The sequence below is a fragment of the Camellia sinensis genome, chromosome 3 (assembly GCF_055761805.1).
Source record: "Camellia sinensis isolate YWXY chromosome 3, ASM5576180v1, whole genome shotgun sequence".
In the NCBI taxonomy this organism is placed as follows: Eukaryota; Viridiplantae; Streptophyta; class Magnoliopsida; order Ericales; family Theaceae; genus Camellia; species Camellia sinensis.
This window is the reverse complement of record NC_138963.1, coordinates 87483731-87497709: the sequence shown is the minus strand read 5'-3', so window position 1 is coordinate 87497709 and position 13979 is coordinate 87483731. Positions and strand designations below refer to the sequence as shown.

The 13979-nt window shown below is 39.3% G+C and overlaps 1 pseudogene; it reads right to left on the bottom strand.

Annotated features, from left to right (window-relative positions):
• Positions 1-13067: 13067 nt before the first annotated feature.
• On the bottom strand, positions 13068-13685 carry LOC114296869 (pantoate--beta-alanine ligase pseudogene; annotated as a pseudogene).
• Positions 13686-13979: the final 294 nt, after the last annotated feature.

Genomic DNA, 13979 nt, shown 5'->3' with positions numbered 1-13979 from the left:
TTGTCCAGGTGACCGGTTGCCACCAACTCCTCTAGATGTTATCTCAATGGTGTACAATTTTCAGTGCGGTGCCCCTTTTCTTTATGGAATGTGCACCATGATCTTTCGTCGTAGTCCTTCTGAGCCTCTCCTAGCTTGGCAGGCCATCTGACGAAAGGTTCATCGCGTATCTTGCTTAGAATCCGGTAAATTGGCTTTTTGAATACCGTGGTAATGGCAGTGCGGACTCTTAACCATCTTTTATCCTGGTCTTCTCCGTTGTCCCGCCTGCCTCGTCCGTTTTTGTTCGGACGTTCTACCGTGTTGACCTTTGCCGCGGTCTTTTTATCTGGTACTGCCGTCGTGCTAGACTTTGCTTTAGCACGAGCGCCATCTTCTTCAACCCGAATGTGCTGGTGCACTCTCTCCATTAAGGCCTCCATCGTGAGAGGCGGTGTCATAGTGATTGAGTCCCCTAGTCTGTTCCCGACTGGAAGGCCTCTTTTGTACTGTGCGATGGCGAGATTGGTGGGGCAGTCCCCAATCTGGTTGAAGGCCTCCCAGTAGCGGCTATTGTAGGATTTTAATGACTCTTTTTCGCCCATGTCGATGGAGAGCAATTGATCAATTTCCACCGGGGTTTTGGTGTTCGTTCTGAACCTTGTTACGAATGCCTCCGCCAATTGCGCCCAGGAGGCTATGCTGCGTTCTGGAAGTTTTTCGAACCAAGTCAAGCCTAGGTCACCAAGGCTTGATGGGAAGATGATGCACATCAAAGCCTCGTTTCGTCGATATACCGCCATAACTTGGCGGAAGTGGCTTAGGTGCATGTAAGGGTCTGTCTTCCCTTCGTACGTGGTAAATTTAGGCTGGATGAAGCCTGAAGGTAATGATGCGTTCTCAATCGCCGGAATGAACGGCGCGCTATGTAGTCTTGCCAATGCTTTATCTGTTGGTTCGTAGGCAAGGTGTGGTACTGGCATTCCAACCTCGACGCTTCCATGCGTCCGAGGAGCCAACTGCCGAAGGGCTGAAACTCTGTGTTGGTCGCGTGCCCTGGCATCCTCCTTCTGTCGCGCCCTTTCTTCAAGCACGGTCTGTAAGTCAGACGATCTAGGCAACTTCGTCTGCCTGGATGATGTTTGGTGCGAGTGTGAGGGCCGATAAGTACTTCCCTCTGTGTAAGACCTTAGTGATCTCATTCTCTCAGACCTGGAGTAACGAGTTCTGGAAGTCCCTGATTGAGTGTCGCTCGTCCTGAGGCTTCTACTCTCTGCTTGCGATGTCGTGGTATGCCTACTACGATCTTCTGAGTGGCGAGGAGGCGCATTGCCTTTGCACCCCTCTCCTGTCGCCACCCATTTTCCCTTGATCTGGAGCTCATGGCCTCCTTGTCCGCCGCCATCTTCCTTATTAATTTATCTTGCTCATTCACACGGTCCTCCAGAACTTGAGGATCAATCCTTCGCCTTTGTCTGTCAGAACTTTGGGAACGAGAGTGACGGGGGCTGTTAGTCCGCCTCTTCCCCCTTGCATCCCTCCTGGGATTCTGTCGCTATGGCTCCAAGTCTGCCATGGGAGGGATAGAAGGTAGGCCTTCGCGCCTTGCACCCCCCTCTGGTGTTTGTCCGTCGATGGCGGACTGCGGCAAATCTTCGTTGTGCGCCATTACTTCTAAAGAGGAAAAGCTTGATCAAGAGGTGTTGTTCTAGTCTGATTTTCCCACAGATGGCGCCAATTGTATGGGTACGAAATATTCTTCCCGTAGAATCCTGTTGATCAAGATTGCGCTCCTCCGTGCGTCGTCGCTTTATTCCCTGAAAACACAAACGTGAGCTAGCCGGCGGGTGTGTGCCGGATACCTCTTCGATGCCTAAGTCAGCAAAATAGACAAATAGACAAAAAGCTCTGTGTATTTGAGAATCAAAAGTGGTTTTACCTCTCTATAGGTGATGTTGTGAGCTTTTATAGGTTCCGCGTGGCACAATCTTACTAGGACTCTTACTCCTCCATGTAGAGTCCTCCTAGGAGTCATATTCCCAAAAGATAATGCTTATCCTTCAACACCCTCCTCACTACTTAAACTAAGTGAGATGGTTTTACCATAGTCGGACTCCAATATGACCGAGGTAAGCATGGCTATGCTAAGCCGCAGACTAGACCGAGCTAACTTTAGCTCGGCTCTTCCATTCACTGCTCTTACCCTGGTTTCTCCCGATGCTAACCATGGTATGTCTTGACCAGGATAACCAATACCGTGGTCCCGACCGGGATAACTTCATGTGTGACGATCGAGCTTACCGTAAACCCTTTGGGACCGGAGTAACTTCAAGCCTCTTTTGGACTGGAGTAACTTCAAGCCTCTTTTGGACTGGTGTAATTTCATGGCCTTTTTACTCAGCCCTTCGTACTATGGCCCAAAACGGCCTATTACCCAGCTCGGCCCAATTTTCATATAAATTACTCTCTCATATTTATATTTTTTAAATTATAAAATTAATCCGTCACTTGCCTCGCCAATGTCTTCGGCCCAATTTGTCATGCCCCCGATATGATATAGGGTGGGTAGGGGTGTAAAAATGGCTTGTGACCCAAAGCCTGCCCGCGGCCCAGTTAGGCCTGAGCCTACCCTAGGACCTTGGGCTTGGGCTTGGGCCGTCATTTTGAAGCCCAGCTCGACGCGTGAGCCCAACCCATCAGCCCCCACTCAAAGCTCAATCCGAGGCCCAACTTGGCCCACCCAGCTTGTCCGAGGCCCAGTGCCATTTTTGGTGGAAAAGAAAAAAATTTGGTAGAAAAAAAAAATATATATATATATATATATATATGTTCAGACCTACCTAGGCTCGGCCCGAGGCCCGACTTTGGCCCTCCCAAGGCCTGATTACCTCTTGGGCCTAAACTTAATTTTCTGATCCGTGGGCTGGCTTGACCCAGCCCAAATTTTGGCAAGAGCTCATGCGCCCCAACATGGGCCGACTTGAGCCCAGGCTCGGGTAGGCCGGGCCGGGCCAGGCCAAATTTACACCCCTAAAGGTGGGAGGCCGACTACAAATCGGTCTCAAACTCGATCGATGACCATCTCTATCATGGGACATGGCTCAATGGTGCACTAGAAATGTTGTAATTAGCAAAACGAGTAAAATTTATGATTTTATGTTAAAGCATAAGAAAATAATAAGAAAATTTGATATTTGATAATTGATCAAAGCACATGCGTACCTTTGAACCATTTATTAATAAAAAAAAATCAGGTTGATAATGAAACTAGTGATAGAAGTAATCTCATATTTCGACCAGTATGAGCATGCAATGAAATTCTGAATACAACAAGGGTTTGAGGGCATGGCGGTCCAATCATAGTAAGCCTTCTACAATATATAAGAGTTTTAGAAATTATTTTTATTTATTTTTAAAATTATAAATTTCATTGTTAAAAATATTTAGGGATTAATTTCAGTTGTCATGAGAATTGTCACTAAAATGTTGTTCTGAAAAGTCAAAAAGGAAGCTTTTAGGGACAAAATTTTGAAAACATCGTTAATAAATATACTTTTAAAGATAAAATAATTTGATCCTAAAAAATTTTTTTTTTTAGAGAATTTTTTATCCAAAAGGATAGTAATTAATCATTTTGTCACTAAAAATAAATTAATAACACTTTTGACGGTAAAGATATTTTATTCTTAAAAAATAATTTTATCGCTAAATTTTTATCTTGAAAACCTTAATTTCTTGATCTTGCAGTGGTTTTAACTGTAACAAAAGACAATAATCAACGTTTAACATTTAATTTAAACTAGACAATCAAAATTATGCGTTTTGAATAATAAATTAAAAAATAAATAAATTTACATCTCCAACACATGCATTCCTGCATACATGGTTTTGTGTAAAAAATTGAGGAAAAAAAAAAAAATTAGCAACATACATCTTCAAAACAAATAATAATAAAATACGATTAAAATCTCCAACACTTGTAAGATATCCATCTAAAAAAAATTAAATCTTCAACTTCAACTTCAACGCATCCACTAAACTTGACAAAACTAACTCTATATACATTAATCTATACAAATACATTAAGCCAATAAATAAAAGGTTAAATTATCAATAAGTTTTAATAGTTGGATGTAATTCTTATCAAGTTTTATTAAAAATAAGTCTTAGTACAATCGTCGCTAAAAATAATTTTGTGACGATTTTCTACATGTCGCTAAAAATTGACAATTAGTGACTTTTTTTATCACAATTTTTATAAATTGTCGCTAAAACTTATAATTAGTGACATTTTTCTGTGATAAATTTTTTAAACTGTCTCTGAAAGTTGAAAATTAGTAACTTTTTTTGTGATGATTTTTTTAAATTGTCGTTAAAACTTATAATTAGTGACATTTTTTATGATAAAATTTTCAAACTATCGCTGAAAATTAACAATTAGTGACTTTTTTTTTATAGTGTATGATGAAAAATGCCATTAATTATCACATGACTTATTAGACAATAAATTCACTTAGTAGAACCTATATGGAAGTTCCCCTAAACAAAAATATTGGCCCAAAAAAATAATTTGAAATCTCAATCGGTAACACATCAACTGTGTTTGGTTGGGAGATCTGGGAAGAGATTTGAAAATGAAAAGAAAAAAGGTAAGTGAAATATAAATAAAATATATCTACATTTCATTTAATTTCATACATCCCTCCGCCCCTGGTCTCACATTGAGGTGGATGCCAAGTTGGACGTTGGTAAATTTTTGGGTAAAGTAGAGGCTTCCTAGACTTATTGATACTTTTATTTGTATAATGAGAAAGTCTAGAGACCCGATAAATACCAAGAAAAATATTGGGAAAATAATAGTCCAGTATTTATTTTCTAAAATAATTTCAATCAAATGATAAATCTTACAAATTTTAATAATTAAATTCATAATTTTTTTTTTTGAGAAAATTGGTAAAAAAATTCACTTTAACAATTGTCTAAGGTATTAGGCCCAGTGATTTTTTTTTTGTTGGTGAGAGGTTCACTTTTTCTAAAATAGTTTGGTGAGAAGTTTTGGAGGACATTTTGTTTCCAATTTTATCCCTTAATATATCTGTTGACTTTTTTATTTTTATTTTTTTTATCTATTGACATTTCATTGACTACCTGTTCAAATTTATATCTATATGTTCAAATTATTTTCTATCTGTTCAAATTTATATATATTCATTCATTTTTTTTTTCCATTTATCTGTTTAAAATTTTTCAATTTGTTAAAATTTGCCACTTGATCTCCTAAATTTTTACCTATCTGTTTAACTTTTTTCTATCTATTCAACTTATTTCTGTCCAAATTTTCTCTGTACAAATTTTTTTTATAGGTCTAAAAATAGCAATTTTTATTTGTTAAAATAGCATTTTTTAATATGTTGAAACAAATCTTCTCACTCTCTCCATAAGAAGAAGAAGAAGAAGAATAAGAAAGTAAAATGAAATCAAATCATATCAAATTAGATCTTTTTTTTTTATCTGATCTTTCTTACTCTATTCATAAGAAGATGAAGAAAGTAAACGGAAATTAAAAAAAGAAAAAAAAAACTAATCTATTGCAAAGTTTCATGATCATCATCATCACCAACATCAACAATAATAGCAATTACTACAAAACTCAGATCTAGAGAGAGATAGAGAGACATCAAACAAACATGTATATATATATATATATATATCAATAATGCTAATGAGGAGATCTAAATTTGTAGCTCCGCCATGGTGACGGTGGAAGTTTTGCTCCTTCTGAAGCAAAAACCTAACCCACTTAGGCTGTTAATGTAAATGTAAATTACTACTACACCTACCACCAAACCTACCTCCACCTACTACTCCTATCACCTACTATACTCCACCAAACCTACCTCCACCACTCACTCCTCACCTACTCCAGAATCATCTCCTATATAATAGGAATTCTTGTACAAAATATATACACAACAATCTTGTAATACATCAATCAATAATATACATCAATTTATCTTACATGGTATCAGAGCTATAGGTTAAACTCTTGGTGTTCTTCGTCCTCCGGCGGGCGGCAACCTTGCCTTGACCGTCCGCCGGACCTCAACCTATTCCGCTGAAATTTTCTACACATACCAGTGCACAAAAGCCCTCTTCGCATACATCAGATCAAACTTATGATCACTCCTCGAGTTCACCTGCAAGGCCGACGCCGCCTCTCTCTGCGTCGTGGCTGCTTCCGAATCCGAACCATAAGATCGTCGACGACAGTACTGATCTCAAGTCTTCGGAATATCTGTTCCCTGATATTGATCCGTATCTGGATCTCGACATCATGGCCTCATCAGCATCATCAGCAGCAGCAATACATCTCTCCCGCCGATGGAGTTGTTCCGGTGCAGATCAAGAACATTCAACAACCGCCTTCATTGGTGGAAGGTCTACCTTGCTACGACGTAGACTACTCTGGATCTAAGCCTTTTCTGTACAATTTCAACTCTCATCAGTCTCTCAGCCATCTACAGATCCACATCCGCAACGTCCTCCCCCGCCACGAGCAAGGCGGCCTCTTCGCCGCCGAGGGCTACGCACGCTCCTCCGGCCTCCCCAGCGTCTGCATCGCCACCTCCGGCCCCGCCGCTACCCACCTAGTCAGCGGCTTCACCGACGCCATGCTCGCCAGCGTCCCCGTCGTGGCCCTCACTGGTCATGCTCGGCACTGATGCTTCCCTTACCTTTCTTTTATTTTACTGTATCTATATGCATATGTTTATTATTTTCTCTTCCCCCAAGCTCCCACTATTCTTTTTCTTCTGCCGCCACTGAGTCACTCTTCCCCTTTTGCCAAAGAAAGTTTTAAAAACAAAAAAAAACAAAAAAAAACAAGTGGGAGAGCAACATACACGAGCATCATCATTAGATACACCTCTCTCTCTCTCTCTCTCTCTTTTTTTTTTTTTTTACTTTCCAACCCATGTGCATTTTTTTTTTATTATTCTATTTTTTCGACAATCCATAGGGTCCCAAGTCTCTCTCTTCTTTTTCCAACATAATCATCTCTCCCGGAGCATCATCATACGCACCAACCCATTCTTCTTTCTAGATTCTCTCCCCTTCACTCCACTTTCTCACATGGATTTTGTCCCCTCTTTTCGTTTCTTTTTATTTTACTATTTTCTCCCAATTTAAACATCAATAAACAAAAAAAAAAAAAAACACAAAAACAAAAACAAAAAAAAAAAAAAACAAGAGAAGAAGAAGACGAAGATGACCTGCACACCAAACTCCTTTTATTCATGTCGGGGCTCACCCTGTTCCCCATTTTTACATCAAAAAAAAAAAAAAAAAAAAAAAACCAACACACAAACAAAACAACCACACCCACAGTGGGATTTTTTTTTTATCTCTACTCTGCCGCCGGTCTCTTCTTCTTGCCTCCGTCCGGAGCGGGCCTTGACAGTGTTGCCTCCGTGTTTTCCACGCCGCCGAGCACGTTCACTCCCCCATACTCCTCCACTGCAGCATATGGAGGACCTCCAAATCGGAATATCACGGTGGCCTTCCGCTTCAGCTCCTTGTTTTCTGCCCTTAGCACGCTTATCTCTGCTCGCGCATCCTTATACATGCGTTGGAGCAGAGCCAGTTGGGCGTTTAATTGCTGCACCTCATTTGTCCTACTCTGCAGCCGGTGCGACAAGTTTGTGACCGCCATCATGGACTCCACACATGCCTTCAAAGTATACTGATTTGCCTCCACATCCGTTTGCACTGCCATTTTTTGCTCCACCGACTGCATCGGAAAGTTCAACGGAGCAAACCCAGTGGTGTTTGGTTGAGGTTCACGGGACACCGCACCCGTTATCTCTCTTGTTGACTCGTTGAGATCGGGAAAGAGAGTCAGCAGACCACGGGACGACGAAGCCATCTCTCGCAACAGAGTGTTACAGACTATCTCTCTCAGCACAACGAAACGTTTTTCAGAAGTTTTTCTTCGCAAGTTGTTTGTCTTCTGCCTCGGCCTCAGGCTCCGTCTTGGTTAAATAGCCGAGGCAGCCACGCGCATCGCGCGCCTCTTGACGCCTGACAAACGGGCACGCCAGCCAAGGCACTCACGTGCCTCGCCATCATATCTGGCACGCCTTTTGATGGCACGCCTTTTGAAAAATTGGGCACACCTTTTGAGGGCACGACTTTTGAGGGCTCGATATCTATATCCATGTATATCTTTTGGGCAGCCTATAAACACACTCATACAGTGTCTTCTACACCGGTCAGCTTTATCAATCCCTTTATTTCAACCTCAAATAGGTTTCTATCTTTACACCTATTTGAGTTTGAGGGGGGGTTATACACAGTATCATGTATAAGTCGCCCCCTTGGTGCACCACCACAACCTCTGCTACATCGGTCCGACATGACCCCATAAACTGTCTGCTACATTGGTCTGACACGACCACACAGTGTCTGCTACATCGGTCCGACATGACCCCGTAAACTGTCCTGCTACATCGGTCCGACATGACCCCGTAAACTGTCCTGCTACACCGGTCCGACATGACCCCGTAAATTGTCCTGCTACATCGGTCCGACATGACCCCGTAAACTGTCCTGCTAAATCGGTCCGACATGACCCCGTAAACTGTCTTCTACAACGGTCCGACATGACCCCGTAAACTGTCCTGCTACACCAGTCCGACATGACCCCATAAACTGTCTGCTACATCGGTCTGACACGACCACACAGTGTCTGCTACAACGGTCCGACATGACCCCGTAAACTGTCTGCTACAACGGTCCGACATGACCATACAGTGTCTCCTATCCCATTTTTAATTTTATTTGTCAGCTTATTTTTTCTGTTTTGTTAATCTCTCCAAACTCAAGTTGGCTAGTACCTATCCTCCTTGAGTTTGAGGGGGGCTGTTAATGTAAATGTAAATTACTACTACACCTACCACCAAACCTACCTCCACCTACTACTCCTATCACCTACTACACTCCACCAAACCTACCTCCACCACTCACTCCTCACCTACTCCAGAATCATCTCCTATATAATAGGAATTCTTGTACAAAATATATACACAACAATCTTGTAATACATCAATCAATAATATACATCAATTTATCTTACATAGGCAATCGCTCGATTGAAAACACGCACTTTATCTAGGAATGACGATCGGCGGCTGAAATCGAAGACATCATGACACCATTCAGAGATAAGAGGTTGAAAACCCTAAAAGTGAGCTCGGAGGACCGAGTTGATCCAGCCTGTGAGGGACTGAGGTGTTCGGTGAAGTGGCAACTTGATTGCGCCACACACAATGGTGATCTGCTATGGTGTTATAGCGGCGAGAAGAAGAGAGAGAAAGAGAGAGAAATATGAGGCGAAGATGGGTAGGGTTGTGGAAATTGACAATGGAGAAGCGGTGGTGCTCGTCAACAGCATTGGAGGAGGCAACGCAACAATCATAGTGGCGTCAGAGGAGGAGACGGTGTGGGAGGCGACGGAGGAAGAGACAAAAAGAGAGAATAGAGATAAATAGATAGAAGGAGAAAGAGAGTAGATGACCGATTGTTATTTTTGGGCAGTGTATATTTTATATATATACAGAGAGAGAGAGGGTATTTTGGTCATCTAACCTGAACTTGTCCTTATAGACAAGCTAATTCAGTGCCTGAATCTCTTACCAAACAATATTTGAATTTGAATTTTTGGCTCGAGCGCCCTTTTTTTTATTTATTAATCTGTAAATATTTTTTGAAAGTGTCCTTGACGTGGGACTACAGTTTAAATAACATAGATTAATGTTGTATATTTACCCTTCATAACGTAGAACTACAATCTAAATAAGTCTTGATCATTAATTATAAATTTTGAACAAAATTATGATTTTTTTTTTAGCAAAGTCTATTTTATCTCCCTGTGATATGGCTTGATAACACTTTACCTCCTATTTTTTTTAAAAAATGACTATATACCCCCATGTGATTTTGGACTAAAATATAACTGTTAACGCCGTTAACTATAGATGTGAAATGATTATAATGCCCTCAAACCTCATATTTTTTGTTATTTTCTTTCTCTCTCATCTCTTATGTACATAATTTATAATGCCTAGTATCAAGGGCGCTCAATCCATAAATCTAATTTTGAATTTTCTTTGTCCAAAGTCCATACGGTAAAATACTTTGTCCATAAAGACAATCTCCTGTAAAATGACCAAAATACCCCATATATATACATATGATATACACAGTGAAAAAAATCAAAACCTTTCTCCTCCTCATTACTCCATCTCTTTCTGTCTTTCATTTCAGACACCACTACCGTTTCACCGTCGTCTCCTCGCCGATCTCCACTCTGCCCTTACGACGTTGCCACTCTCTTCTCATTTGCCGCCACTGATCGAGTCCATTAAGATTCTCAGGTTCCGACAAATCTACACAGATCGAGTCTATTCAGCTTCGCTGTCACACCACGGCCACCAGAACCACCGTCTCTTTTTCCCACTTAAATATACGGTGTTGTTGTCATCGGTGAGTACCTGACTGGCTAAACAACGTTGTCGTTAGTGAGGATGAAGATGGTGAACTCAGAGTTCACCATTCGCAGGTTTCTAATCTTGTGCAGATCTAAGTTCACCACTCCAGTATGTGGCGAGGTCTACGACGACAACATCAAACCCTACCGCCACTCATCTCTGCCACTCTTCGATCCAAATAATTAATGATAAAACCAGAGTGATTGATCTATGAACACAAGGGTTCACAATCTCTCGATTGATTTAACAACCACATCATGCGAATGCTTTATGATCTGCTCGAAGCAGTCTCTGATTCCAAGTCAATCCAATGCCTTCATCGCATGGTTTCTATCCGGATTAGTAAAAACATGTAAATGCAACACATAATCAACGCACACATTGAAAGGACAAAATATAAACGGGTTGAATCCAACACACAGTGAAAATGCCAGCCCAGCTGCAATGGTGGGCTGGGTCGAGTTGCTGGACCTAATTCATAAGACCAAACTGGTGGATCGAACCCATCATTAGAACTAAAGTGGGCTGAGCCCACATAAAGTTATTAGAATGGGCCAATCTATCTCTACAAGCAATCTAATAGAAGGCCGAGCTGGAGCACATCGGGACCGAGCTGAGGGAACCTCCCAGAGAAACATAGAAGCTGCGAACATATGCATGTGCAGACTGCTACCTTAGCTAGTCCCCCCTTCTTAGAACATGGAAACTGTTAACAGAGAGAATGTGATCTATTATATACATGGTTACAATGAGCATATATCCCCATGGTCAACTACCATGTAGTCTTCCACCTTGAGCAATGCTAAGAGAAGCCTTGAGGTACCCAAACTCCATGAAACCATCTTGGGCAACAAGTAAAGTTTTCTATATAAGCCACACTTTCTTTACATTGAAGGTAACTTAACACATCCTAAATGATCTCAACAAAGCTCTAAACACTATTTCTCTCTACACTTAAAGAGAGCCCTTCATCTTCTCCGATCACTCATTCCCATGCCAGAGGGGTTTTCAGGCCATCCCCGACTGAGCAACTCTGACAGTGTTCTATGTTACAGGTCCCCAGTTTCTGGATAGTCCACCTTAGTTGCAGAACTCCGATCCACTTTTGTCTAATGCGAGATTTGATACGCACACACATGTATATATATATGTATGTGTGTGTATAAATCTTATGAAGATAAAAATCAAACGATTCAAAGTTTGTGAAGTTGTTCTTTGTTCTCTCTGCTTTGTGGTTTTGTGTTCATCTTCATCTTTTGATCAATCGATTTTAAGTTTCAATTTCGATTTGAGTTTCATTTTCAATTCAATTTTGCACAGATATAAGTTTTAGATTTGAGTTTCAGTTTCAATTTTAGATGAAGATTGATCAATCAATAATGAAGAAAGAGAGTAAATTTAGTTGGATATTGCGTAGATTTGAGTTTCAATTAGATCAATGAATAGATAAAAATTTGAACAGATTTCAATCTCTCTCTCTCTATATATATATATATATATATCTGTGTGTACGGATGGGTAATAAAAGTTGAACAAATAAAAAAATTTGTACAGATTAAAAATTGGACAAATAAAGGGGAAAACTGAACATATAGTAAAAAAAAAAAATTGAACATATATATAGATTTGAACAGATAGTCAAAAAATTTGAATAGATAAAAAATTTGAACAGATAGTCAAAAAAAGTTCAACAGATAAAAAAAGTCAATAGAAAAATTAAGGGGTAAAATTAGAAATAAAATGTCTTCCCAAAATAATAAAAAGGCTTCTTACTAACAAAAAATATCTACTGGATCTAATACATTAGATTTATCACCAATTTTTCCTAATAATAATTCAATTAAATCACAATTAATTATTAATTATTTATTATAATTCTAAATTTTAATTTTAATTTTAATTATATTTTAAATCACAATTAATCTTAAATAACTATTTATTGTAATTACTAACTTTTTAATCTAATTTCAATTTAATTATATTTTAGATCACAATTAATCTTATATTTTAAATCAATTCTCTATTATGTTTTATATTTTAGATAAATTCTTAATTATAATTTAATTAAAATATTAATTTAATTTTAAATTTAGAGAAAATAGGAATAAAATTGGTGATAAAATTATTTTTTTATTATATTAATTTCATTCTAATTTTTTAGAAAATAAATTTCTCTAAAAAATAGTGTATAATATAGATAGAAAATTAAAGTATCACTTTAATCTAAAATCACAAGAGTTTTTTTAAAGAATGATAAGAGGTAAAGTGCTTTAATTTTTTATTTTTACTAAACTGTAGTAGAACTGCAGCAAGTTGAAAAACTCACCATTTTGGAAAGAGTAATGCTTGGTGTTATGAAAAAAATATCATAAAAATGATCAAGAAAAATTTTCTATCGTTAGATTATACATACAAAAAAATACCATATACTAATTAATGGATAAAAAATCTTCATAAAATATTTCATGATATTTTTTTCATAATTCCTAATATTATTATTTGGAAAAGAGCTTTAAATTTTTTTCATGATCCCTGTTTTTTTCATGATATCCGCCACTGCTGGAAGTCTTTCTTGCCAAAAATGCCAACATCAGGCTCAACTACATATATTAAACAACTTGGCAACAAAAATAGCACCAAGGATCCTCTAGAGTTAAATTTCTCTAAAGTTTCCTAGAGTGCTACATTGTGTGGTTGAGATTTACTGGCAAGTCACATCAGAAAAATTGATGTGGCTTGCCAGTAAATCTCAACCACACAGTGTAGCACTTTAGGAAACTTTAGGAAAAAATCACTCTAGAGGATCCTTGCTCCAAAAACAGTAGCAACTCCTCTCAAGAACAACCACCATCCCTCTTTCTCTCTCGTCTCTCTGTCTTCTTCTTCTTTTTCTTCTCTCTCTACACCACCATCATCCCTCCTGCTGCTGCGGCCGCTTCTTCCATGCTCATACAACTTGTGGGGGTGGAAAACAACATCAACACCACCAGGAACAGTTTTGAGTTTCTTGACATCCCCTTGAAAATCAAAAGATGGGTATGTGGTGAGGTGAGGTGGGTTGTTGTTGTTGTTGATGAGATAAATAGAGACCACAGTGAGGTTAGTGTGCTTGTGGGCTTCTCTGATGAGAGAGAGATGACCATCATGGAGGTAACCCATGGTGGGTACTAAAGCTATGGTCTTGCCTTGGCCTCTCACTATCTTTGACCACTGCCTTCCTTGCCTGTGATTATCAGAGGTTCTTTAATAAATTCCATTTGAGCTTTGTGGGCTTCTCTTTCTCTTTCATAACAACCCTTTTGTGGTCTTTTAGTTTTGAAACTGAATCAGAATCAGAATCAGATCATGTGTTTTGATGTTTTTGTCAACAAGACCAAGAACTGCAAAGATATCCTATTTTGTACCCCAAAAGAGACTCACATATATGAAAATGGAAAAGGTCAATGATACATC